A 27,030-nucleotide genomic window follows, 5' to 3' on the forward strand; every position below is an offset into this window, starting at 1 on the left:
TGTTTGGAACAAGAGAGTGACCCGGTTCCCAGGAGACTGGAAAGCATTGTAATATTCCCGATTAGGTTATAAATATCTAGGATTTTTAGCCCCCGGACTATTTCAGCTTATTCTGGATTCTCATTTTTAAAGGCCTCTTTTTCTCTATCACCTGCTTCACTGTGTCTCACCGCGAGATTTCCTGTTTTTCTGCATGTCGCCGGCTCTGCCCTTTCTCCTTTCCAGTTGAATACATTGGGGGACAGCTAATGAGCGTCCCATTGAGGCCACGGCAGGTTCCTTGGGCTTGCTCAGGATTTCCCTGTCCACGGTGTCACCAACAGTGCTTCTCTATTTCCATCATCCATTCATTTTTACACATACAGTTGTGGACAGGCCGCAGGGTCCACACAGCTGCTGCAGTGCAGCCTGAGACAGAGGTGATGGGGCAACCTCCAGGACTCTGGGTCCTCACCTGCTTCCTTGAGAGTAGTCAGGCTGCTGAAAGGCTGGTGACATCCTGAGCTCATCCAGGGAGTAGGCTCTGAGACCTCAAGGGCCACGTGTGTGCAGTTGACTCTCTCCCAGAGTTGCCTGTTGTGTTTTGTGTGAGGACATCATTTGAGGGGGGCAGGTAAGTCAGGTCCACTCACCGCTCCTGTCTACGAAGCCCTGACACATGATAATGTGCAATTAACAAAGTGCTGGGATGAGATCTGAGCCAGCCTTGGGTCGTAAGAACCAAACCCATCATCGCTGGCCTTGTAATTACACTGTTGTGTGTGGACAGTTTGTACTTTTCCCCTTTCGAGCAACTTGGAAGATTTGCTGTGTCTTGAAGTTGAAATTACTTGAGTCATCCTCCTTTAGAAGCCTTCTGTGTAGAAACAGCCTCTGAACGCGTGGTGAGCCGGCAGTCCTGGCCACGGGGTGACCAGTGCTTGATATTTGTCTTTTTAGGAAAGTGCACAGGGGCTCGCAGTGGCCAGCCCACTGGGGCGAGTGTAAGGACCCTCCTCCTCCAGGAGACCAGCAGGGTGTCATGCTTCTCATTCAGTGGGGAAAACTGAGGTTCTGAAGAATGGAGCTTGCAGATAATTCCTGCAAACTGGAATGGAGTTTGGCACTGAGCTAAAAGGTGTTGAGGTGATGCCTGCAGGAGTTACCTGGCCAGTGCCAGGAAGTCAGACCCCACCCTTCCTCGGGCACATAGACAAAGTACAATATTTGCTAGGTGCGTGTGTGCATCACATGTATGTAGACGTGTGATTGTATGTACGTATGAATGATGGGGGTGCTTGGACGGCTTCCATCTGCTGGTAAATTAAGTCTTAGTGTGCGCATTAAAAGCATCTTCTCATTGAGCGTTTCCAGTGGTAGCTGCCTAGAATCAAGCCGCTGGAAGCTCAGCTATGGAAGTGCTGGGTCCTTGAGATTTCTTGCCAGTGCGATGAGCCTTTCTTGAAAAGCCGGCTCAATTCCATTCTTCTATGTAGCTGTTTCCTTGTTTCTTTCCATTTTGTGGGGGTAGGGAGCCTGGCACCATCCACCTGGTGCCCTAAGGTCTCCTGGTAGGCTTCCACACAAAAGCTTGCCCGTGTGACCCTGTTCTTGGTTAACGACTGACGAAAAGGCTAAGAGAAGCTCGGTTCTCACACCTGGGTCTCTGCAGTTTCCTGGGGAGTCCTCTTCCATTTTCTCTGTCAATCCCTCGTAAGGGGCTGTGTCCCTGACCGGAAATGGGTGGTCACCTGGGATCACCCTATCTTCCTTGGCCTGCAGGCCTTCTAGTCACAGGGCAGGTTCTCCTGTCCCTCCAGGCGGTCATGAGCACCAAACTGATTATACTGTGGAAAGTTTGGTAAAAGCCAGTACCGAGGAAGTATGTTGATTCCTTTTTGTGGTACGTCAGAACTCAGGGAGAAATCTGTTTACTTTCATGATGACTGTCTTTATCCTTGACATGTGGCTTATTTACTCAGCGTCTTTTCAAAATCACACTTTATCCTGAGAAAATCTAGATGCAAGTCTAATCTCTGATCTCTTGGCTCACTTTTTGCAGTGCAGAGTGGGCCCTGCTCCTTCCAGGACGGGCCTGCCTAGGGCTGTCGGTGGGGCCTGACCCCCCAGGGCCACCGTCCTGGCCACCAGCCCGAGGCTGGGAGCGGCCAGCGCTGTTGGCATTCCCATTGTGCTGAGGACCAAGCTCACTTCCTCCAGCACTCATTCCTGCTTCCTAAGGAGAAGGCTCAGCAGCAAGAATGGGATGAACTGAGCAAATAAATTACAACCAAGTGAATTTAAACCCCTCTCAAAACATTTTCTGATTATTTTGATAACTCTTTGACTTAATGTGGACAACAGTTAGAGAAATTCTGATTTATGCCTGGAATTCAAGTATAGCCTGTAGCTTGGTGTGTGTGTTTTAAGTGCTTGATATTTGTCTTTTTAGGAAAGTGCACTCATTCTTAGACGAGATGGTATTTGAAAGACGGTGTTTGGAATGTGCGGAATTACTGGGTAAGAACTCAGAAGCTGGGAGCAATGGCAAGCGGCTAGCTCTGTGTGTGGAAACTGACCAGCTGGCTGGAGCAGTCTCTGTCCTTGCGGGTGGAGAAGCCCGCGAGGGGATGCAGAGGGCCTGCCCCAGGGCAGAGCTCTTCTTGATTTTAGTCTCCCTTGCCGTGTAGAAGGGCACAGGGCCCCTGGCACAGGCCTCTTCTGCGGAGCCCTCCAGGTCCGCCTTGGCTCAGGGCTCCGCCTCCTCGTGAGGAAATGTCATGGAGCTGTGGTTTGACGTTTCCGGTTTGTGGCTAGTTTCTTGTGTGTACAACTCTCTATAGCTGTGCCGAGCCCTTCCGGGAGCAGTTGTAGATTTTTACTGCCTTCAGCACGTCCTCAAGGGTTCAGGGAGTCCTTTCTGTCCACCGTTGTGTCTGGGGACCCTGGGCAGCTGCTGAGTGGTGCCATGGGCCTTGGTGCTCCGCTGGGAACTGTTGGTCACTGGTGCTCTTCAGACTCCATCGGCTTCCTCTCGAGGGTCTGTATCAGAGGCCGTCTGTCTGGTGTGATATGGGCGGGTGTGGTATGCTTGTCCATGGTCATGGATTAGTGTCATTATTATAGGTGCAGTGGATGGGAACTTTCTGTGGGCTAGGCACTGCCCTGGACCCTGGACGGTGGTAGGTCCCACTGTCTCCCAGGTGATAGATGGCAACCCCAGAGGTCAAGTAATGTGTCCAGTGCCACAGGAGTGGTAGGTGGTCAATTGGCACCCCCCATGCAGTGTACAGCTGCCACGGAGACCATGTGGGCACTTACTCTCCCTCTGCACATCTGTGAGCACCAGCCGTGCACAGCCACTATGCCCAGGATGCCCAGGGTGGTGTCCTGAAAGATTACCAGTAACCCTGCCTTGTCCCCTGTGGCTTAGGGAACCTCCAATGGTTAGGGCTGGGGGAGACGAACCTAATGACCTGGTGTCCCCTGGGGGAGGCCACAGCACCTGGGTGTGGGGTGGAGCAGGAGTCCCAGGAGCTGTAGAGGCCAAGGGGGTGCCTTGTAGGCACCGTCAGCGCTGGCTAAGTGAAGGAAGAGCCTCTTCTACTTTACAAGCTCACAGTCCCCTTTGGGCTACCTGGAAATGGTGACACTGGGAGGGCCCCAGGGGGCAGATGTGGAATGAGAAGACAGAGGGAAAGAGGGTGGGATGTGAGCTGTGAGCTGCAACACTTGCCTTTGGGTGTGTGGAAGCCATGATGATTTCTTGGCCAGTGGCTTATAATTTCCCAGAGGGAGCAAAGCTGTGTGTCATGAAATCGTGGCCTCTTGCCTCGGGACAGGTGGTCTATAATCGTTAGCCTCCTCTGTCCTCAGCAGCCCTGGCGGCGTCTCTGGAACAGGTTGGGTAGCATGGCCAGCACAGGGCCAGGTGCCCCTGGACAGGTACACTGTGAATCTATGCTGTAGGTAGGATGGCCGTGCGGAGGTCATGGAGGGCTGGGTGGGCCAAACCAGTGGCTTGCAGTGTGGGGCAGTGAGGATGGTCAGAATCTCAGTGTGGGCTCCTGGGACTAGGGTCCGGGCCTATGGAGAGTCGGGGCACGTTTCCTACCTAGCGGCTCTGCTATAGGAGGTAGGCCTGCCTGGAGTGTGGGCTCCCTGCCCTGGGCACTGTGCTGGGATGCCAGCGGGGGGCTATGGCAGTGTAGTGGGCTCCGGCTGGCCTGGCCCCTTGGCCTTATGGTTCACCTCTGGTCTCAGCAGTCTCTACTGGCTGGCAGCCCCTCTGGATGCCTTAACAGCCTCTGTGCAGGCGTAGGGGCCCTGTGTCCCTCTCCCTGTCCTTGGAGGGGGAGCTGGGCAAGGCAGGCCACACTCCTGCCATACGGTTGGTGTATGAGGGTGGACAGGCAGCTCGCTCTGGCCTCACCTCATCCCACCAGGCCCAGGAGGTCAGTACACAGGCCTGATCAGGGCACTGTGCACTCAGTGGCAGCCAACCCATGGCATGGTTCCCACATGCCCGTTCACCCCCAGGACCTAGCAAAATGCTTGAGCACATGCATAACTTTGAAATGGTCTTTGGAAGTTCCAAGAAGCCCGTTGTCTCGGACACTTGTTTGGGATCCTGCAGAGCTGGCTGACCTTGAGCCTGCGCCCAGCCTGGTGACTGTGTCTTTGTGGGGTGCCTGTGTTGGTGCCAGCGCTGTGGCCTAGTGGGCGTTGGCATCACCTTGCATACCTGCTCTGCCCTTTGTGCCCCAAGGCTCTATGGAGCAGGAGAGTCTGGGCAAAGGGAGGGCCTGGGTCCCCGCGCCACCTCACCTCCCCCCGGGAGAGCTCTTCACCTGCCCCACAGGCAGTGTTCGGAAAGCACCGAGGGGTGGCACTGGGAGGCCACCAGCATGGGGTTTTTCTTTGATTTTGGAAGTGCTGTTTCTGAGTGGGAGGCCTTGGCTTCGCTGGAGGAGTGATTTGTTTTGAAACCACACCCGTTGCTGGGCTAAGATTGACTTCCTGATATGAAAGTCTGCGGCGGTGTTTGCTGAGAAATCACACGTTTGAAGGGAAGGGTTTTATGACTTCATCTGTGATGCCTCTGGAGCACTGTCAGAGGCTGTGATTTTTCCTGAGTGTGCCGGACCCATCCTGGGGTCGGCACACATGTGGGAGCCCTGCTTGTCACCTGGGGGTTAGGGTGACCTGGAGCAGCAAATCCTCCCCTGGGGTGGGTTCAGAGTGGCTCAAGGGAGGTGGGAGAGCCTCAGGGCTGGCCCCTGGCTCTTTGCCCCCCATCCGCCGCTCTCCAGCCCCTGTCAGGCCCTGCCCGCTTCAGCCGGCATTGGGCCTGTCCTGCTGTGCAGGGGGAGGGGCAGGAGAGTCCATCTTCGGGGTTCTCTGAGCTGGACAGTTCTGAGAGGCAGCTTCCAGCTCGTGGTAAAAAGAAAGCCCATTGCCACACCTCCAGCAGCATATGGGGACATTCAGGTCCCTGGAACACTGAGGAGGAAGGAAAGGGCAGGATCCTCGGATGGGGCAGCAATGGGGCTGGGTGTCCCTGCACAGTGTTTACACCCTGGGACCTGCCTCAAGGCATGGCTTTCAGGAGAGCCTCCCCCAAGAAACACTAGGCTTCCAGAGACCTTGGCTTCCACCCAGGAAGGCTGATCTGTTCTCTGACTGTTGCATCAGCTTCCTCACCCTCTGCAGGTTTCAGGGTACGAGCCCTAGGGAGCATCACTCAGAGCGCCCTGTTGGCCACTTAGGATCAGAAGGGCCTCGGCTCACCCGGGCCATCTCCCTCTGGTCGCATGTGGTTGGCCGTCCTGTCAGAGCCGTGGGCAGCCACACTTCTTTTTCCAAGATAAACCGCTGCATCTGCCCAGCGACCTTCATGCGTAGTCTTACATTAGCACATTCTTAACAGACATTTAAAAACCAACCAAACAAAATCCAGTTTCCTGCCCCCACGCTCTCTCGCTCTTTTGCCACACTCACAAATGTGAGCTGCATTTGGAAATGCCTGTGCTTCCATTTGCAAACCAAAGCTGAATGGAACCTGGCAGGCGCATCTGCTCTCCCGCCATGGAGGCTGGGGCGGCCCGAGTGGAAAGAGGTGAACCCTGTGCCTGCTGGGAGTCCCCGAGCAGCAGTAACCCCGGTGTCTGGGATGGCCTTTGGGGTGTGACCTTAGGCTGAGGCCAGAGCCCGTCTCCCTGCAAGCTCCCCGTCTGGCCTGGGGAAGTCAGCCCCCTCCTTTCCAGGGCTGCTTCTTTCAAAGCCCTTTTGTTTTCAGTCATTGAGCCCCCGCTCGGGGACGGCCCCCACCCCAAAGGTCCTGTGTGCCCCGAGTAAGCCGCTGGCTCTTGGAGGTGCCCACGTAACCTCCCTTTCAGATCTGAGGGGAGCAGTGACCAGACGGGGCTCTGCCCTCACAGAGCTTCCCCTCTGCAGAGAAGGGGCAGAGTGGTGTCACTGGGCAGCCAGCTTAGATCGAGCAGCAGGAGGTAAGCTCAGCTGAGTCAGACAGCTGGGACCAGGCCGGGGGCTTGCTCTGCATGCCAGGACAGCAGCATTGGGCTCTGTCCCCCGACTGGTGCCCCTGTGTCTCTCAGGAACCCCTTCAGATGTGGTTAACACCTCCAACTTGGAGGCCTTGCCTGACTGTCCTGGCCCTGTTTATTCTCCTCTCCCACGTCCTTCTAGAACATACTCTCAGGCAAGACATGAAGATGCTGCCGTGTGTAGAGCCTCACCTCCCTGCCCTTGCCCCTGTCCTTGACAGCAGCTCTCTGTGGGCCTAGCAATACCCCTTGGGCGTCAGTGCCAAGAGCTGCCCTGGCTGGGGCTCCTGGTGGTGCAGAGGTGGACGCCTCCACACCTGTGCACGGAGGCCCATGGGGCGGCTCCGAGGGGGAAGCTGTTCACCTGCTGCCTGATGTGAAGAGAAGGGGCGCTCACCAGGCAGGGAACTGGGCAGGGGTCCTCAGGGCGGGCTTCGGGGCGGCTGACACAGCAAGGGGCTGGGCTGGGCGGGGGCCCTCAGGGCGGGCATTGGGGCAGCTGACCCGCAAGGGGCTGGGCTGGGCTGGGCGGAGGTCCTCAGGGTGGGCTTTGGGGCGGCTGACCCGAAAGGGGCTGGGCTGGATGGGGGTCCTCAGGACGGGCTTCGGGGCGGCTGATGTGCAGTTGCAGTGGCCCGTGCCCTTGGACTGGGTCTGACCTCTGGGGCAGAGGCTAGGGTGCGACACAGCAGACATGAAGGAGGGTAGCATTTTCATGTCTTCTAGCAGTGATTGCAGTGGCAGGTGTGTGCCTGTGTCACCGCCGTAGCAGGTGCGGGGATCTTCTCTTGGCCCCGAGTGTTTGGGGCAGGGTCCCATCCTTCATTCTCTCCCGTCTTCATCAGCGTAGTGTGCCCTCCCTGGGGCTCGGCTTCCCCGGTTTCACGCGTAGATCTTTCGTGAAGCACAGAAGCTTCCAGGCTGTCTCAGTGGTGCCCTGACTTTCCAGTGAGGGATCCACTCCTTAGATCTTCACGCTGTCCTGCTCACTAGGGCACCAGCTTCTCCAAGGACTGCTGGGTGGATTCCAGAACCATCCCTCCGTGTCCTTAGTGCCTGAGCACAGGCCTCCTCGTCCGTGTTCTTGGGCTGTGAGTGTGGCCCACAGAGCGCCCTCTGCCCATGGCACCTTCAGCCGTGTGCACCCTTGGGGGTGTCCTGCTTGTGGTGCCTGCCCACCCCTGCGCTGGCCCAGGTCTCACTGGCCACACTCTTGCCCAGAAAATGAGGCCAGGCACAGGAAATGAGGCCAGGCCGAGGATGGGGACATTTGGCCAAAAGTGTCAGAGCCAGGCTCTGGCCCCCTCAGAGTAGAGATCGATCTTGCCTGATGGCATTACCTTATCTCGGACCTGGGCAAACAAGTGATTTGAGAAGATCCTCATCTGTTTCTAATTAAATTTCTCTCTCTGCTTTCACAAAAGCTTCTCTTTTATCTCTTCCTCCTAATTATTTTTAAAATCTCAAGGAAAATACATCCCTTCCACTTACAATTCCGCAGAGAACCAAATTGCTACTCTGTTTCTAAAGTGTGTTATTGTGGTCTCTGATACTAAGCCAGGGTTTCTGTAATCCCACTAAAATTTTATCTCACATCACAGAAATTTAGGATTCCCCCAAGGAGACACCACAGGAGGAAATACTAGCTTCTAAAAAGCCACGTGGATACCCTGTCGTGGGTCTCAGTGGACCATGGCTCCTCCTTGGGCTTCGGGGTGAGTGCGGCCTGGCCTCACTGCAGGCGTGGTTGGGAGGGTCCCTCAGGGCTTTCCCTGGAGTGACAAGGGGGCAGATGCCACCCTGCTGACTCCCCAACTCCTACCCAGGGCTTCTGTGTCTGGGGCCTTCTGGGGAAGAGGCCAACTGGTCGGGGCCAGGGCTCACAAAGGCAGGGCTTTCATGGCGCCAGGCAACCCGAGGACCCTCCGACATAGGCTTTTCCAGACTCCTCAGTCACCCTGGGCAGTGGCAGCAGAACCTGCTGGCCGGGCTGGGTGGAGGGTGTCCCTGCTGGGGCTTCTGCCACTGTTAAGGAGCGAGGGAGGATTCTGGTGTGGTTGCAGTTGGAAACCTTGCCTTCTAAGAGTGGACCAGCCTACTGCTGCACCTTCCTCCCTGTGGGCCTGGGCCACCGTCTCACCAGGCCCTCTTAGGATGCTGACTTCTGCTTTTCTTCAGCAGGGAGACCCCTTGCCCAGCCTATGTCTAGTCCGTGGGTTGTGGAGGAACCAGAAGACTCCTGCTCTGTGGCCCTGAGTCTCCCAGCGTGGGAAGTCTGCATGCTGGCTAGCAGGCTAGTAAGGTGCCTGTTCTTGGCAACAGTTGAAACATGTTTCATCATGTCCTAGGATGCCCCATGGACGCACCTAACAGGGTCCCCCGGGCCTGCCCGCCTCCCAGAGCCCAGGCCTGCCACGGTTTGCTTCCGTCTGTACAGAGCCCGGCTGGCTGTGGCCACACTCCATCTCAGCACACAGCAGCTGCTGGGGTGGGGTTCTGGACTTGGCACCTTCTGTAGGCCCTCGTTAGTCTCGTTTCTAGCATGTTACCTGGGTTCGTGTACACTCTGCTGGATTTAGTTCCTAAAGTGCATTTAGGCCTCGGCAGTACCTGTCTCACCTGCACGTTTCTTGCTTTTCTGTTTGCCTTTACAGAGTGGGCCAGCTGGGCTCAGTCTTATCTTTAGCACCACCCCGACCACCCCTGCCTCAGGAGGGTGAGACTTCAACCCAGCCCGGGCAATGTAGCAAGATCCTGTCTCTACAAAAACAAACAAAACATCCAGAATGTCCACCTGAAACCTTAGTGCCGCATTGAATTTAGGTGTGTGTATCTGCAGGGAGCAGAGACTGCCGCTCCAGCCGCTCCCAGGCTGGCTTCTGTCTCAACCCCAGTGCCCTGGCCTCGTCATCTTCCACGTAGGAAGCTGGGCTTTCTTGGTGGCTGCTGACAGGATAGGCTTCCATGCTTCCTTGTCAGGCTCAAGGTGTGAGTCACCATCCCAGCAAAGACAGAGCCATTTGCACAACGCAGTGTGAACCGCCTTCCTGCCCTCCATGGGAAAGGGAGGCAGTGCTCAGGCCCCAGGTGGAAGGCGTGCCCTGGAGGAGGCTAGGCATGAGAACACTATGGCAGGAGGATCTCACATGCAACCTTGCAGGCTGCAGGAGCAGAGCTGGACACAGGCCACACAGCAGAGCCATGGAGAAGTGGTCCTCCCAGGAGTGAGCAGCCTGATAGGCATTTGATAGAGACACTTGGGGCCACAGTGTTGGGATTACTGGAGGGAAGAGAGATGAGGCCAACAGGCCGGTTTAGGGCATTCTGTACCACAACGAAGGATGATAGAAACTGAGCATGTTTATTGGACAACAAGCAGACCCTGCTGCAGACCCATTATTTGTACCTCTTGGTTAATACTCATATCAGCACCCTGAGATCCAAGTGTTGTCCTCCCCATTTTATGATGAAGAAACTGGGACATATAAAACTTGCCTAAGATCTGACAACTAGTGAGTGAAGGAGTCTGGTTTGAATTGCACGTCTGGCGTCAGAGTCCACGGTCTTACCCACCATGCGATGCTGCTGCATGAGCGTGTGCGTGTGCACGTGTGCAAGAGAGCCGTCACAGGGCACCCGCAGACAGTCTGGACACACGGTCCGCAGAGGGGCTTCCGTTGGATGGGAACCCCAACCTCTGTCTTTCAGCTGAAGTTCACCAAAATGAATTGCTCAGTTTCCAGAGGTGGCGGCCTGGCATGGAGTTAGGACATCAGTCAGAGCGCTGGGGGTGGAAGGCGAGGGAGTGGCGCCATTTGGCTTCTTGAGTCTTCAGCCTTCCTTCCTGGGCTCTGACATGAGCTTCACCCTTAGATCCAGTTCTCCTTAGCTGGCTGTCAGATGCCCTCTGAGTGGCTCGGACAAAGGACGGCTCACTGTGTCACTTCTCTCTTCCTCTCCTGCCCCGACGAGGCCGTATTGCCCACTTGCAGGCTGTGATGTAGGGACCGGGGCTCACGCCATCCCACAGCCTCTGGGCTGAGGAGAAATTCCTTTTTTCTTTAACATTGTCAGCAGAGATCTTTCCTCTTCATTAGTCTTTTTAAACAACCAGGTTTTGGTTTTGTCACTTCTGTCTGTATCTCTTTTCTGTTTCAGTAAGTTCTGTTCTTTATTACTTCCTTTCACTTTTAGGAGTTTAATTTCTGTTCATTTCTAAGCCTTTGACATGGAACCCAAATATGAGGATTTTAAAGCCATTTTCCTCTATTCATGGCTTTTGCTGCTTCGCAGAAAATTTAATGTGTGCTATCACCCAATTGCCCTTTGGCATATAGGGGTAATTTATAAGTTTTTTTTGGTGGTTGTTGTTTTCTTGTTGTTTTGTTTTTGAGACGGGGTCTTGCTCTGTCACTCAGGCTGGAGTGCAGTGGTATGATCTCAGCTCACTGCAGCCTCCGCCTTTCAGGCTCAGGCAGTCCTCCCACCTCAGCCACCTGAGTAGCTGTGACCACAGTTCCACCACGCCCGGCTAATTTTTTGTATTCTTGGTAGAGACAGGGTTTCACCTTGTTGCCCAGGCTGGTCTTCAACTCCTGAGCTCAAGTGATCTGCCCCCGTCAGCTTCCCAAAGTGTTGGGGGTTACAGGCGTGAGCCACTGTGCCTGGCCAAGTGTATTTTAAGGTTTTCCTAGTTCTTTTTTGTTATTGATTTTTAGTTTAGTTGCATTATATTCAAAAAATGAGGTGATATGCTGTCAAAGTCAAGAATCAGTACCTTTATTAAAGTCTACTTTGTCTGACATTAATATTGCTATGCCAACTTTCCTTTGGTTGTTATTTGCAAGGTCCGTATTTTTCCGAATGTTTTATTTTCATACTTTGCATAGCTGTATGTTTTAGATATTTCCTTGTGAATAAGCACGTGTTTGGGAATTTTTTTAGTTTATATTCTTCTATGCATTCTGGCCGTCTTTGCTTCGGAGTAGAGCCTTCAGTTTGTTTACGTAGGACGTGATTGCCTAGAATGTTGGTGTACCCATCTGCCATTTCACTGTGCCTTTCCTCCTTTGTCCTGTCTCTTCTGTGGCGTTGTTTTGCATACTATATTATTTGTCAATGTTCATTTCCATATATCCACACGTGTAAACCCTTTTCATTGTTCTTTTTTTTTTTTTTTTTTGAGGCGGAGTCTCTCTCTATCGCCCGGGCTGGAGTGCAGTGGCCGGATCTCAGCTCACTGCAAGCTCCGCCTCCCGGGTTTACGCCATTCTCCTGCCTCAGCCTCCCGAGTAGCTGGGACTACAGGCGCCCGCCACCTCGCCCGGCTAGTTTTTGTATTTTTAGTAGAGACGGGGTTTCACTGTGTTAGCCAGGATGGTCTCGATCTCCTGACCTCGTGATCCGCCCGTCTCGGCCTCCCAAAGTGCTGGGATTACAGGCTTGAGCCACCGCGCCCGGCCCATTGTTCTTTATATGGGTGTTCATTTTCATCTTCCCTCTGAGATCAGTTGTGAGAATGTTTTCTGGTGTCAGATGATCAGTTTTTGTTGGAAAATGACTCTTTGAAGAATGCCCGTGCTGGTTAGAGGATTCTAGTTGGACAGTGACCATCTTCTAGTACTTTTAAGCAGTCCTTCTGCACAGTGAAAGATATTCTTGTTTTCTGGTTTACATGTTTCCATTGAGAAATCACCAATCATCCTCACCGCCCTTTTTTGTAGGTGATCTCCGCTCCCCATCCACAGCTGTTTTTGTTTTCAGCAATTTTACCTAGAGTCTTTTAGCCATTTGGGGTAGTTCTTGGCCAGGGTCCTTTCAGATGTGCTTTTGACCCGTTCAGTGTCGCCTTTCCTGTGTCTGCCTGCACATTCTGTCTCGGTGCCTTCTGTTTCTCTAGCTTCCTGCCCTTGACTTTTGAGATCATTCTGGAAATTTCATTCTGGCCCACTTTCCTACTCAGGAATTCACTGTAACTGTGTCTAGTCTGTTAGATAATGGATTCCTTTATTTCACTTTTTGCATTTTTCAGCTCTAGAAATTCTCTTTTCAAGTTTCCAATTCATCTTCTTAAATATAGAAATCATCATTTCTTTAAAATATATTTCTAAAACTGCCACAGGATCTTAAATTGCATTCACTTCTTTTATCGTCACTAGAACACTATTGTGATTCCTCCTTCGAAGCTATTGTTTATGGGTCATGGTATACAGCAAATAAGTAACAAAGTCTCTTTCTCTTTAATTCTATTATCTGGAGCACCTGAGGGTCTTTTTTCTATTGTTCGTTGTTTCTGTTGGTTTTTTTCTTGTTGGGTTGTCTTTTCCTCTACCCGATATGTGAATGTGTGAGTGTGTGTATTGGAGATATTATTTGCAAAATCTGTTGAGACTATTTGAGGCCTAGGATGATGCCATCTTCCTCCTTAGTAGACTGAAGTTTGTTTCTACCTGGTGCTCGGGCCCCCTAGCAATGAGTCATCACTTCAGTTCTGTTTCAAGGATTGCAGAGTCATTAGAAGCAGAGCTGCAGTTGTTGAGGGTCCATTTATTGTGGAGTCTCTTCTTTCCCTAGGGGTTGCTTCCAGATCCCAACCCACGTTTCCCTCTGTCTCTGCTGCCCTTCAGTCCTGCGAGTTCTACTCCTAAACCTAATGTCTGCAAGAGGTGGTATCAAAAGTACTGAAGATTCTTAGATGGCTGTGGGCTCTGCAAATATCAACAGGGGAGAATCAGTCCCAAATGCCATCCTCGCCCCCTGGCCTTTGTCTGGTCCTATAATTCTTCACTGTTTTTTTTTTTTTTTTATCTTAGTAGTGTCATCAAGAAGATGTATTTATATTTGTCCAGATTTTGTGGTTCTTCTCTCTGCTAAGATTGGACCACATGGCCTATCTCACCTTTTTTCTTCTTTTTGCACTTGTGTTTTTTGAAGCAGTCACGTTTATTAAATATTGATATTCAGAGATTTTTGTCAAAACCAAAATTCTTCTATAAGCTGATTAACAGTATATATGAAAGATTAGGCAATCTGAAATGAAATTAATAACTAAGTTAATTATTAAAGGGATTATATGAGTGCTTATTCTGTTATTTACCCAGAGTTAATTGTCTACATGGATATTTTAGAGTTTTAACAGCAAGTTTATGTGAGAGTAGTTGCTTCTGTTGAGGGACATCTGAAAATACCCAGATTCTTCTATCTTCGTAGGCTATCCCACACGGATTCTTGGTCTAGTGGATCCGATTGGCAGTATATCTGCAGTCCACACAAATTGAATGGTAAAATTAGTATTATTAGCATGTTGAGGTCAAACTGTTTCCAGGTACTCTTTCTTGGGTAGAGATTTGGAAGTTGACTATATTTGAAATCTGAAGAGTGACAGGTCAGTGTTTCTCCACATTATCTGTTTTCCCATAGGTAGCTTGATTTATTCATCCAGTCATCCACCCATCCAGTCTCTACTGCTGCTGAACTAGTCATTGCTTCAGGGTCATGGACACAGAACCTGACAAAGTTCTGCCTCTCTTTGGACCTCTTCATCTGGTGGCAGACACAGAACGGTATCAGTGGAACGATCTGAGGAAGCCAGTGTTGGCAGTTAGCTTTCTAGATGGCCAACATCTTCTATGAAAGGAGGAGGATGCAGCTGGGGTGAAGTCCTGGCTTTCTGGGAGGGGCTGGAACCCGCCTTGGTGCTGGGTCAGTGCTCTGGGTGGCAGCCTGGCCCCAACCAGCCAGTCCTTCCCCACATGTGTTGTTCTGAGTCTCTTTCTCCTGCAACAGAATTCATAGAAAAAGCAATCCTAATTTTCTCCTTAGTCAAAACTATTAAAAAAGAAAAATCCCACAAATAAAGCCAAACCTCTGCAGAAGTAAATTTGGGAATTCATTCTTGGATTTGTTTCTCTCCTGCTTTAAAGAGAAAGAAGCCTTCTAGAAGGAGCCCCACTGAACTTGTTTGCTTTCTGTTTTCTTCAGTGAACTGCTTTCTGTGGCTCTGCCTCTCTGAGAATCTGTTTCAAACTCTGAAACGCAGCTGGAACACACTTGAGATGTTCCACACAGACTACAAAGTGATGGCATGGACTGTGCAGAACAGATGCTGTTTGCATTAAAATAAAAGACAAACATAATATTTGCATTAATCGAGAACCTTTGCAGGAGTATTTGCATAGAGTGGTTTATCCTTTTCCGAGAGCCTGGTTACTCCTAACTACTCTCTGAGTGTAGAAAGGATAAGCAATCTTTTGCTGATTATTTCTCACAGAGTTGCTTTTGCCCAAGTGTGTAGCTGTTTCCAAAGACCGGCTCTCCGCCATGCAAATGTGATGTTGAGTGCAGCACAGGAAGAATAGCCCATGTGCGTGGCAGTGATTGCTGTCAGTCTTCCCTTGGGAGCTTTTTGTGTTTCAGAGTAGGATTGCTGAGCTCGTACCCTGCTTTTAGTGGTACTGAACTTTGTTTCAACAGAGTTGTGCAGAGTTACTCACACTAGGCCATATTTCAGTGGCCTCCTCTTCCTCCTTATAACGAGAAGAAGCCAAGGCCATGGCATGTTGGTATGTCGAGTGCTTTGGTGCCTGTGGGTACAATTTCAGGAACGGCTGTACTCAATTCTTATTTCGTTAATGAAGGCTGTGTAAGAATAAAGACAAAGGAATCAGAGAAAAGAAAAAATGACGGTCTCTCAAAGAGAAGTAGAGCTCAGAAATGCATGTCATAAACCCTGCATAATTGGCTCTGAGTTTCCTAGCTGTCAGAGTAAAAAAGGAAGCCCTTTAATTTTAAGGTTTATGTTGTTCTTAAGAGGAAACCAACCAGGTGTGTTTTAAACAGTGACTTTGAAGCACACACACACACACACACACACACACACACACACAGGGTGAGAAAACAAGATTACGCATAGTCTTGGTATCTATATGAAACTTTGTATTAATTGAATATTCAGTAGTTATTAATGTGTACTTACATAGTAGTGTTTTTGGTGCCTTAACATTGCTTCTGTCATCTTAGTCTTTCACTTGGGACATGATTTTCTTCCTTCTGAAATAATCCCTTGTTAGTTCAGCAATGGTTTCTGAATGGTAAGTACTCACGTTTTGTTTATCTGAAAATGTTTTTGTTTTCCCTTTTACCCGAATGATAGTTTAGATGGGTGTAGAATTGCAGGTTGCTGTATCTTTCAGCAGTTTGAAGACATTTCATTATCTTTTGGCTATTTTTGTTGCTGTTGAAACATTAACTCTCAATCCAATGTTCTTAGATCATCTAACTTCCCAACCTTGGTGCTTTTAAGATCTTTTTCCATGTTTAGTGTTTAAATGTTTTATTGCACTGTGTCTAGATGCCGATTCACACTTATTTATCCTAATCGAGACTTCGCATGCTTTTTAAATCTAAGGACTCTGATGTCTGAATTCTGGAATGTTCTCATTTAGTATCTGTTTTAATACTGCATTTGCACGTTTCTTCCGTTCTTTAGGAACTCATACTAGGTCTGTGTTGGACCATCTTATTCTTTTATCCTTGCCTCCCTCCTGTATCTGTTCCTCTCTTTGTGCTGCATTCTGGTGAGTTATCTAGATCTAGTTTTTTCTTTATATCTAATTTGCTATTTTTCTTTAGATCTAATCTGTTCTTCTCAATTATAGAAAATTCATTTTATTCTTTTTAAAAACTTCTCATCTCCCATTTCCAGGTTTTTTCCTTCATCAGTTTCTTTTCTTCATTTAACTTTTTTTTTTTTTTTGTCGTGCAGCTTGTTGTCTTTTCTGCATTGTTTAAATATTTGTGGACATTTTGGAGCCGTTTCTCGGTTTTGTTGTTCTTGCTGATTCCCACATGGTGGGTTGTTTCTATCATTCCTGATGTTCAGTTTGCCTGGTGAACTCTCCAGCAGGGTACTGGCCTCCCTCCCTCGCATCCTTCTTTGTGTGTTTTGTGTGCTGTGGATTGTGGGGGTAGCCCTAAGGAGCTCTTTTTCTTTGTCTTCCTGGGGCGACAGGGTTTCCCAGGTTCTAGACTAGTTTTGCCCTTATTTCTAGACTTGAGATTCCAGAACTACTCAAAGAATATGAATCTGGAGGCCACATCCACAGGGACCCAGGTTTAGGGTTTTAGATTCTCACCGAAGCCTCTTCTCAGCAACCCTCTATTGCTTCCCTGGCCTGGTGGGTGGAGTTTTCCAGTTCTCTTTTCATAGACCAGACAGCCGTCCAAGAGTTCTGTCCGGACACAGGGTCTCATTTCCAGTTCTTTGTCCGAGCCAGGCTCATGGCCACCTCTCCTGCCCACCCGGGTATGCAGCCCCCCACCAGGTCCCTGGTGCCTGTCTCCAGTTCTAATGACTCTTGGGCCCCAGGAACAGGCAGCTGGCCTTAGTGCACCTGCTCGGAGTGCCTTTTGCTTTCTTTCCTTTCTGGTAATTGGGGTCTTCTCTTGAGCTCAACTCTGCCTATAATATTAGGGCGAGATTTTATTCTATCTTCGTAACTGTATCTCTATTCTTACAGTGGGAAGTGAGGGATCCTTATCGAGTCAGTGCAGTAAGGTTTGGGAACCTAAAGTTCTGGTTAACGTGCTGTGTTCTGTAGCTCTGTGTTGTGGACGTGAGGAGCCTCTGTGTTTTTCGAAGTGTAAAACTGACTTTTACTACAGGCGTGTGTTAATTCAGAGTGTCAAAGCAAGGCATGCACATTCAGCCACCACTGTTCTCCAGTTCCTCTTTTTGTGTAATTGAGTTAAAAGGCATACCCTTCTTTCCAGTTGTCTGAATATTAAACATGACATCAGTCATAATAGTATACAGCCGTGTTCATTTTAATTCAAGATTGCCTTCATGCCCAAGTGTGGGACTTTATGGGTATAAAACCAAAGAAATTTGCTTTAGATTAAGAAAGCTGCATCTTTGTTTTGTTTTGATATAATTTCTGTGTTTTCTTTGCCGTATAATTCTGATTTTTACCACACTAACCTAGTGGTACAAGATTTATCATGTGAGTTGCACGTTGAGTGATAGGAAGTGAATTTGTTTCCGGGACTCTAATATCTCAGGAGAAGATGAAAATATGTCGCGTATGAAGTGTGATGGGAATGTGTGTTGTGCCTCTGCTCTGCCGGGCACAGTGCCAGCTGCACAGGAAGCTTGCTGGGAAGTGTGCGGTGCAGGCGGCCACGGCCAGCGGGCTCTCCATGGCAAAACCGGTGGCCGGCAAAGCACAGGCGGCGTGTTCCTGGCACAGAATCTGGGTCCTAAGGCTGTGTGTGTCAGGGAGGGAGGAGAGGAATGATCGGATTTCTACTTCTTCAAAATTCAAAAATAACTTTATTAAACAGAAGATAAGAGATTATGTTTTAAAATTTTGGATAGCTCTGTTCTTAGAACTACGAAGCATTTGAAAACTTGGAAAATGGTTTAAGAAAACATTTTAACCTACTGACTGGTAAGTCGACTGCCCTCTGGTTTGGTGCAGTGTTTGTCTTTTGGCGGAGAAGCAAGGGGAGGAGGTGGCGGGCACAGACCCATCTTCCCATCCTCAAGAAGGAACTTCTGTGGGACATGAGAGCGCTTGGAGGCAACGGCTTCCTTTTTGCCCTGCTCTTTCCCTTGTGCCTTTTGATTTTTCTCTTTAACTTTCTGCTAAAACCTGAGAAATCCTCTTGGCCAACCTGCTGATGGAGGGGAAAGTCAGAGGACTTGCTCCCACAACGTGGGCTGTGTTCGTGGCGATGTGGGCTGTGTCCATGGCAGGGTGGGCCGTGTCTGTGGCATAGGCTGTGTCTGTGGCACTGCGGCTTGTGGGTGCACTTATGGGTGCTTAGTCCAGTCCTCTCAGTCCTGCAGTGTGGAGAGCATCCTGTCACCCATTTGATGGCTGTAGACAGTGAGGCCCACACTGATCGGCTGGCTCATGTGGCATCACAGGCTCCTGGGAGTGGATCCCGGCTTTGATGCCAGGCAATCCTGCTCCCACACTCCTGGCCAGAATCCTGGAGCCACCATGACAAACGTCATGTGGAAACCACAAGCTGGAAAGTCTGGAAGGGGCAGAAATCCACATCCTGTCAGTGACATTAGCATAGTGAACATCCAACAGCAAGTTGCTTCTCCTGGTGGTAGCTCTATTTTTAGAAGATTAAAATAGAAGGCAATACAAAGAAATCACTGTATATTTAGAAACTGAAGTTTCTGTTGTGTAAAACAGAATGCTAAGATTAAGTCAGTCTTGGTATGGGGAAGTTGTGATGGGTAGAGTGTGTTCATGCTGGGCATAACAGAAATGTATAGTGATTTCTGCAGATGGTGCACCTGCTTCTTAGAGGATCCAGAAAAGCTGGTTTTGTTGGAGGGAGGGGTGTGCTGGAGTACTATTGAATTAAACAATAATGATGTGATTATCTTGAATGTACATTGATACCGTTCAATAATGAGCCTTGCGCAGTGGGAGAGCATGTCCTAGAATACACCAAAGTAGATTGGAGCATCTCAAGCAGGAGCTAGGACTGCAGGTATTGTGTGGTTACAAACGGGGTCAGTGCCTGGAGAATGGAAATCTTTTTATTTTTATTTTTTATTTTTATTTTTGGAGGCAGGTCTTGCTCTGTCACCCAGGCTGTAGTGCAGTGGTGTGATCTTGCTCAAGAGATCCTCGTTCCTCAGCCCCCCGAATAGCTGGGGGGCTACAGTCGCGCCACCATACCCGGCTGATTTTCTTGTATTATTGGTAGGGACAGGTTCTCATTACGTTACCGAGGCTGGTCTTGAATCCTGACCTCAAGCAATATTCCCGCCTCATTCTTCCCAAAGTGTTAGGATTACAGGCGTGAGCCACTGCACCTGGCTGGGAATGGAATCTTTACCCATATCACCTGTAACGCTAGTGCTGAGGCATTTGTGTGTCTCCTCCACCTTCGCTTTTCAGAAATAAAATTGTGTTTGAAAACATTTAGGAAATAGATATTAAAATAAAACTATGTGCTGCATATTATTAGGTAGTACCAAAATTAAGGAGAATAAAAGTTCTTGAAATCTTTTAAAATTGAGGACATGGAAACCACTCATGTGGAAAGGCCCTTTCCACCCCACGTCATTGTCTAAGGGAGCTGACGGCGCCCACAGGGCTGGGTGCCAGCTGACGAGTCTCTTTCCAGATGTGCTGGCTGCACCTGTAAGTTGATGCAGGTCTCGAGGTGAACTAGGTGCGTGGCGAGGGCATGTGAACACACGTGGGCAGGTTCTCCGTGTCTGCAGAGGGGAGGATCCCACCGAGGGTGAGGGAAACCCACCCCAAGTCCCGTCTCCAGCAGCTCTTCTGCTGGGGAGGTCCATGAGCCAGTCCACTGTCGTCTCCCTTTGCCGTGGCCTCTGGCAGTGGGCTTCTGCTGGAACACGGCCGTCCACAGTCAGGCCACTGAAAATCATCCTTTCTGTTCAGGTCCTAGGGAGGCAGTGCCTCTTCTGGCCCCTTCTCCTTGGAGAGGCCAAGACATTCCTTTAAAGGAGGCCAGATGTCTGTGTCACCACTGCCAGTGCACGCTGAACCCATAGCAGCTTCTGGATGCTTCCAGAGAGTGGCCTGCAGTATGAGCCAGTGCTTGATTTTTTGTACCTGCTGTGTCTGCTCCAAGACGAGCTGCTGGAGGCTCGAGCCAGTGGCAGCCCCAGTGGCAGGAAGGCATGTGGAGCCAACTGCCTGGAGCTGGGCCATGCAGGGCCCTGGACTATCCGAGTCTCGTGTCACATTTTCCCAGCCTGCAATTCCTTGTTCTTCCCCACTGGTTCTGGCGAGGTGGCCCCAGGGTCTCTGGGGAGCCACCTGCAGGGTTGGAGACCGGGTACTGAAGACACAATGATATTATCACCTGGACCGCTCCTCTCGGTCCCCTGGGGGCCGACTCTGTGTCTTCATCACCTGGGTTCTCAGCACCTAAGGTGATGTCTGGACCACACCTGTCTCCTTTTAGTGCTTGTCAGAGACATGGAATAAAAGCAGGTGCTTTATTGAACCAGAGGGCATCCGTGCATCATCATAGGAGACATGGAGCAGGGTATTCCCTGCACTTCCAACGGGAGAGGCTGCGGTGGCCGTCACGGAAGATGCTCCACTGGGCAGCAGTGCGCGGCCTCCTTCCAGAGGCGGGAGGCCCTGAGGCAGAGCTTCCCTGTGGATGACGCGTTGCAGCAGGAAGGAGCACAGCTGTCGCAGGGTGAGAGACGGCAGAACCAGTGTGGAGCAGCCAGCTGACACATGAAACGAGTCTTCACTGCTTATGTATATTTTGTGCACATTCTTTCCTGACACAAGAGTTTTGAGTGCAGTGTGTGTCACTTAATATTCAGCTCCTTATTTTTTTTTCTTTAGTAGCGCAGCTAAAGGAATGAATAAATATTTTAGAAGTCTAGAGCTCCTCCCAGGATGGGGTGGTGTTTGGATAGTGAGATTTTGGGCAGAGTAAAGGATGCTGCTGAAATACATGTAGAATATGGAGAACTTGAATTTTGAACCATCGACACAAAATCTGGACATTTTGGATCTTTTTTTTTTTCCTGAGAAAGTCACAAAGTAATGACTCAAAGGGGGTTTAGATGTACTGTTTGCTCTTCAAAATGGTGAGTGGCTCTCTCAAAATCAGCAGGTTCCATCAAATCTACATTTTGGATTTCCAGCTCGCTTCCCCCCACGCAAGCCTCTCTGTCTTTCCCACCTGGGTGAGTGCGGCACACCCATGCCAAATCCATCGCAGAGTCCTGATGGATCCCATTCCCCAGCTCTCCCAGCTCTCTCTCCGCCTCCCCGGCCTTCCGCAGCCCCTCCCCGCCCTGGGTGACACTCTGCAGGGTGGCTGGAGTCGGAATGGAAGGTCCTCACTGTAGCCTTTGGACCTGAGGCTGTGTCTCCTCTGCCTGCCCCATGGGAACCCCCCAGGCTTGTTCCCCTCCCAGGCCTTGCCTTTGCTGTTTGCTCCACCTCATGTGCACATCCTTGGGATCGTTGACCCCACACGTCCTTCAGGTGTCTGCTCAAACGCCACCACCTTGCCGGGCCCTCTTTTCCAGCACGTGATCCCACACGGTCTGTTGACTTACGTGTCATCCTCTCTTCGCTAGTGGAAGCCTGGGGTGCAGGGACTTACAACGCTATGTCCCCAAAATTGCGACGGCCACTTAATAGCTAGTTCAGGAAAACTTGAATGAATGAGCCAGTGATCGGATGTTGACCTTGAGGTTGAATGAGTCTGTGTGGAGAGGCAGAACAGCAGAGTGGGGGTCAGTTTGCTTTTGAAAGTTGGTCCCAACCTTGATCAGGATGGCCTTTATTATCTCCCTGGCTTCTTTAAAATGGGGACCATACTAGTATCTGTGCCAGTTATTTCCCTGGTGAGAACCATGAGTACCACTTCTGTGAATGAAACCCGGAGACAAGTGCCTGACCATCATCAGCTCCCACAAGGAGTTATTTAGCTGTTATTGTTTCTCATTTAGAATGAAAGCAGGATGTTATGTTTAGTTCTAGCAAGATACAGCAAAAACAATAGTTTAGAAAATGAAATACATTTTCAGTGAATTGAGGCAAATATTGTCCTAAAAATGTGCTAGAGGTGGCCGGGCGCAGTGGCTCACGCCTGTAATCCCAGCACTTTGGGAGGCTGAGGCGGGTGGATCACGAGGTCAGGAGATTGAGACCATCCTGGCTAACATGGTGAAACCCTGTCTTTGCTAAAAATAAAAAAAAATTAGCCAGGCGTGGTGGCAGGTGCCTATAGTCCCAGCTACTCGGGAGGCTGAGGCAGGAGAATTGCTTGAACCCGGGAGGTGGAGGTTGCAGTGAGCCGAGATTGTGCCACTGCGCTCCAGCCTGGGCGAAAGAACAAGAATTCCGTCTAAAAAAAAAAAAAAAAAAAAGTGCTAGAGGAGTAAGTCTTTCAACCCAAGGGGTCTGCTGGCTGAAGAGCCCTTGGAATAGACTTTTGCTGGGTGAGGCCACCGGCCTGTCACTTGGGCAGCTGCTGGTGGGGTCAGCCTGACTTGCACAGAACATCACCGAGTCTTGTGGGCGCTGGGGGAGCCCCAGCCTCACTCTCTCCCCATCTCACTGGCCATTGACCACAGACTGGTCACTTTCAAAATGCTGCTTTAACGTTGGCGTCACAGGATCCATTTTCTGCACAGAGAATGAGCAGTGCTTGCAAGTCTGGTTTGGTGGAGTGGAGGAGAGGGTGTGGTCCACGCCCTCCGTTTTCCGCCTTGCTCCAGGGACGGATCCCTGCTTTGATGCTCCCAGCCGCGCCGTTAATGTGCCTGCCTAGACTTTCCGCAAATGGCCACTTTGGGTTTATTGTTCTGAATTAGTGACTCATTTTTCATGAGCTACTTATTAACATGCACCTATTTTCCAGCTTCCTGCCACCTAACCACAAGCACCTTTAGCCAGTTGGTGATGTTCAGCAGTGTGGAAAATATTCTGGGAGAATGGTGCGTCTGTAACTGGTTTTTGTTGCTGGGTCACATTTGGTGAGCAGCTTGTTCGGCTCAGATGCCGTGGCGTGGAGGGCCTGGGCCCCGGCTGCGGCACTGAAGCGAAGGTGAAGCGGGAGGAGCAAAGGGAGTCTCTCACCACGCACGCACTGTGTGCCTCCTTCTTTATCTGTATTCATTTATTCACTCCTCGTGTCAGCCTTGTCTCCACTTGACGGGAGATATTCCACCCCAAACCCTGCAGGACCGCCTCCCACACGGGGTCTACGTCCAGGTGGAGGGTAGATTCAGGTAGGAATTGTATGATATTTGTTAGACTTCTTGGGAATGAAGAGTTGTTAGTTTAGAAAGTAGGATGCCTGCGGGGAAACAGAAGCAGTGGGTACAGCATGAGAAAGTGGGCATTTCGGTTTGCCCGGCCGTGCGAGTGGCCCAGCCGCGAGGGAGCAGGGTTATCCACGGGCAGACCACAGAGCTAGTCTCTAGCCGTTGCCGATAGCTGCATCACCTTTCATCTTAGCTTAATTGAAGGGAACCTGTCCAGAAAACGATCCTACATTAGCCGTAGAGATGTCGTTTGTGTGTTTTGCAGTGTTCCTATTTAACGTCTGTTGTGTGTGGCTCCTCCCACTGGCTCTGGATCACATAGCAGGTGCCAGGCGGCTCTGGGGAACCTGCACAGGGTGCATGCCAGGTGATCCTCCTCGCAGGCTCCCAGCGCTGTACAGAGCAGCTGTTCAGTGACTCGCCCACGTGTGCCCTCACCACTGGGCAGTGGGCATCCTCTCAGGAGCAGAGACGGTGTGCTGTTTTCTGAGGCGGGCAAGGACATTTTCTCCTGATATGCTAAATCGCTTATGAACACTCAAGCTGGCCAGTGCTACTTGGTAGGTAGGGAGAGCTGAGAGCTGTCTTTCCGTGTTGTCTTACTTAGGGAGGAAGCAGCATGGCAACGCCAGGCCCTGCAGAACTGTCTAGGAGACGCCCTGAGACCCTCCCTCCAGGAAACGCTGTTCTCTGGCCCGTAGAGCACAGAGCAGGGCCTTGCGGAGCAGCAGCAGAAGCTTGTTTTCACTCCTCCCGGCGCCGTGGCCATCACCTGCTCAGCCAGCGCTGGCCAGACCCTGCCCACACACCTGGTTCTGTGCTCGGTCCCAGGACCTGCAGGGACAGGACAGCCCCATTCAGCCCCTGGGCAGCCCCTTTTCCACACTGATTCCTGACACCACTCCTTGCGCCCTGTAGCCCACGACGCCCCCGCGCTTCTCCGGCTGCCATGCCTCCTGGGTACGTGGATTGTTTCTCAAACAGCAGCGGGTGGCAAGGCGGCGTTTTTCCACTGCCACATTTTCCCTGGGAAAATCCCCGAGTAACCTGCTGTTCCCTTTCCTCCGTGGCTCACTCCTGCCCGCGTTCGCCTCCCACCGGGCTCCGTCTGCCTGCTGAGTCTGCGTGTCCAGCGGGCTGAGTTTGCACCTTTTGTCCCCATCACCCGACTAAGCTGCAAGTGTTAGCAAGCCTTGCCTGGCACGTGAGAGCAGCTGGGCGCCCCCTGCAGTCTCCTCTGGCCCGTGTCTGGGCAGGTGCTGGCACCAGGCAGACCCCATAGCGGGACTGGATGCAGGCAGCCGGTGTGGGTCCCCGGTTCTGCTGGGCTGGGGCCAGGCCTCTGCGTTGCTCACTCTCATGTTCCCAGATGCTCAGGGCCTGCTCGCTGAGCTGTGAACCAGACATGTGTGCCTGCTTGAACACAGGGACTGGGGATGAACTGAAGACTGTTGGGATATTGATGAAGGAACAAGTTAGGCAGATCACCTAGCAGATGCTCAGCAAAGACCAACTGTGTTGAATAGAAGGTGGGGGCAGGCTTGTCTTTATTCCTGGCATCTCTTGAAAAATTGTTACGAAAAGTTTCAAACACATATGGAAGGAAAGAGACTAGTGCATAGAGTGAATGCCCACAGCCACCTCCCCCTAGGAAATCCCTGAGGCTGTGCGTCGTGACCCTTTCATCTCCCATACCGTTATTTTCTGGAGAATTTAAAACCAATCTCGGAGGCCATAGCACCATCCCTTATATACTTGAATGTGTATTTCTAACAGATCCAACCCCATTATCACACTCAACAGAATGAATCATGATTCCTAAATATCATCTTATACCCAAGCGATGTTTAATTTTTATTGGTTGTCTTAAAAACTGTCTTTTTACAGCCAGTTGCTCAAATCCAGACCAAAACATCGGGACTGGTGGGCATATCTGAAATCTTCCCCCACCCCCTGTCCGCCTCACTGAGTCCTTTGTCCTGGGATTTTCTGTTTCAATACTTGACTGATCATAGCCAATCCAGGGTCCTTTAGCAGGTTCTGCCAAACCCACATTTCCTGTAAGCCGGCAGCTACAGCTCGTTTTGATTCTTAGTGGAGAGACAACAAGAATACTTCTTAGGTTATCCTTGACATTTTAAAAGACTGCCTGATTACCCTGAAGGAAAAATACTGCTTAGGGAAAGAATCTTTTTCCATTTTCATTTTATCTAATAAATATACATAAACTATGTTGGACATGCCTGAGGAATTCACAACACTTACTCATTAAAGTTTAATTTCTATTAATGGGCAGATGCAAGCACTGTTATGGAACTTTGGTAATTTTCAGTAACCTGCACAGTGGGGAAAAGCAGAATCTAGTGGCCTGGGATGCTCGAGGCTATGAGCAGGGCTCCCAGGGAGGGCTGGTTGGGCGGGCATGAGTTTATGGAGCACCAAGCCTATGCCTAGTATCCGCCAGGTCCAGGGGTAGTGCCAGGGTGTGGGCCACACAGTGGAGGGAGGATGGGCTGATGGCAGGGCTGGGGGCTGCTGGGGTCACTCAGCAAAGCAGGAGGCTGAGCCGGGAGGAGGCTAGCGCAGGTGCAGGTCCTGCTTGGGGTGGCAGATGGAGATCCCTCTGGGGGTTCGGGTTAGGAGAAGGACCTAGGGGGAATTTGAGTATTTGGCTGACCTTGTAGATCATTTTGTCTCCAAGCCATGACATTTCAGCCCACTGAACTCCGTTTTATAATTTAATTGAATAAAGGCATCAAAGTGCCAGTAAAATACTACCACTGGTCACACAGGTTAGAGGCCTGAGGGGATGGCATTATGGCCCCAAGCCCAAATAGATATCCACTTCATTCCACACTGACTGATCCGCTGTGTGGAGGGGAGGTTTGTATGTGAGTGTGCGCCGCACCACGCCCTCCAGGAGGTGCAGGTCTTGGTGGGCCACGTGCGCCCATGAGCAGGGCTTTCTCACACACACCTGCCAGTTCGGTGCAGGCCGAGAGGCTGTTTTCCTCATGGCCAGTCCTCCCAGCAGAAGGAGTTTTCCGTCCTTCTTTATTCGGGCAAAAGACAAGTCCTTTTGCCCCAGACACGAGAACCAAGTGGTTTCTTTTGTCTTTGCTTTAAGGCTAAGCTCTTTCCTTAAACCGTGGAAACTCTGCTGTTCCCCTTGAAGTTCGGTTTGAAGGTATCGGGGCTTCTCAGGTCTGACGTCAGCCCTTGCTAGGTGTTCACGCAGCTCAGTCCCTGGAGTCCCAGTGAGGCCCTGGGACAAACCCCAGTTGAGGCACATTCTGTAAAATACCCAAGCAGGATTGCTCAAAGCTGTCAAGGTCGTCAGAAGCAAGGAAGGTCTGAGATACTGTCGCAGCCAAGAGAGGCAGGACCCTGGATGGGTGCTGGGACAGAGAATGGATACCAGGAAAAACAGAGGAAATCTGAATCAAGTTCGGGCTTTTCCTTTAATGACACCTAAGCACAGCATCCTGATGGAAGATGTTAGTGATAGGGCTTGGAGGGTGCAGAGTAAAGGATAAGTCTCTAGTAACTTTAATTTTTCTATAAGCTCATAGCTGTTCTAAAACAAAACCTTTGTTTGAAAACTATGAAAGGATGGGGAGATTGGCTCTAATGAAGACTGAGTCGTTACTGTTTCCCAGTAGCCCTAAGCTTCCATTC

At 50.6% G+C, this 27,030-nt stretch overlaps 1 protein-coding gene across 10 annotated transcripts in view; it reads left to right on the forward strand.

The window, feature by feature from the left end:
- HDAC4 (histone deacetylase 4) overlaps positions 1-27,030 on the forward strand; it is a 351,316-nt gene that overhangs the window by 129,146 nt on the left and 195,140 nt on the right. Inside the window, exon 1 of one of the 10 annotated variants that reach the window (XM_033229657.1) lies at positions 2,829-3,019. The exons of the other annotated variants lie outside the window; for them this stretch is intronic. The gene's annotated coding sequence lies outside the window, so the exon portion shown is untranslated. Of the gene's footprint in view, positions 1-2,828; positions 3,020-27,030 lie in introns of those variants that run through there. 10 annotated transcript variants of the gene reach the window in all.

The sequence above is a fragment of the Trachypithecus francoisi genome, unplaced genomic scaffold (genome assembly GCF_009764315.1).
Source record: "Trachypithecus francoisi isolate TF-2019V2 unplaced genomic scaffold, Tfra_2.0 Lachesis_group13, whole genome shotgun sequence".
NCBI classification, from domain to species: Eukaryota; Metazoa; Chordata; class Mammalia; order Primates; family Cercopithecidae; genus Trachypithecus; species Trachypithecus francoisi.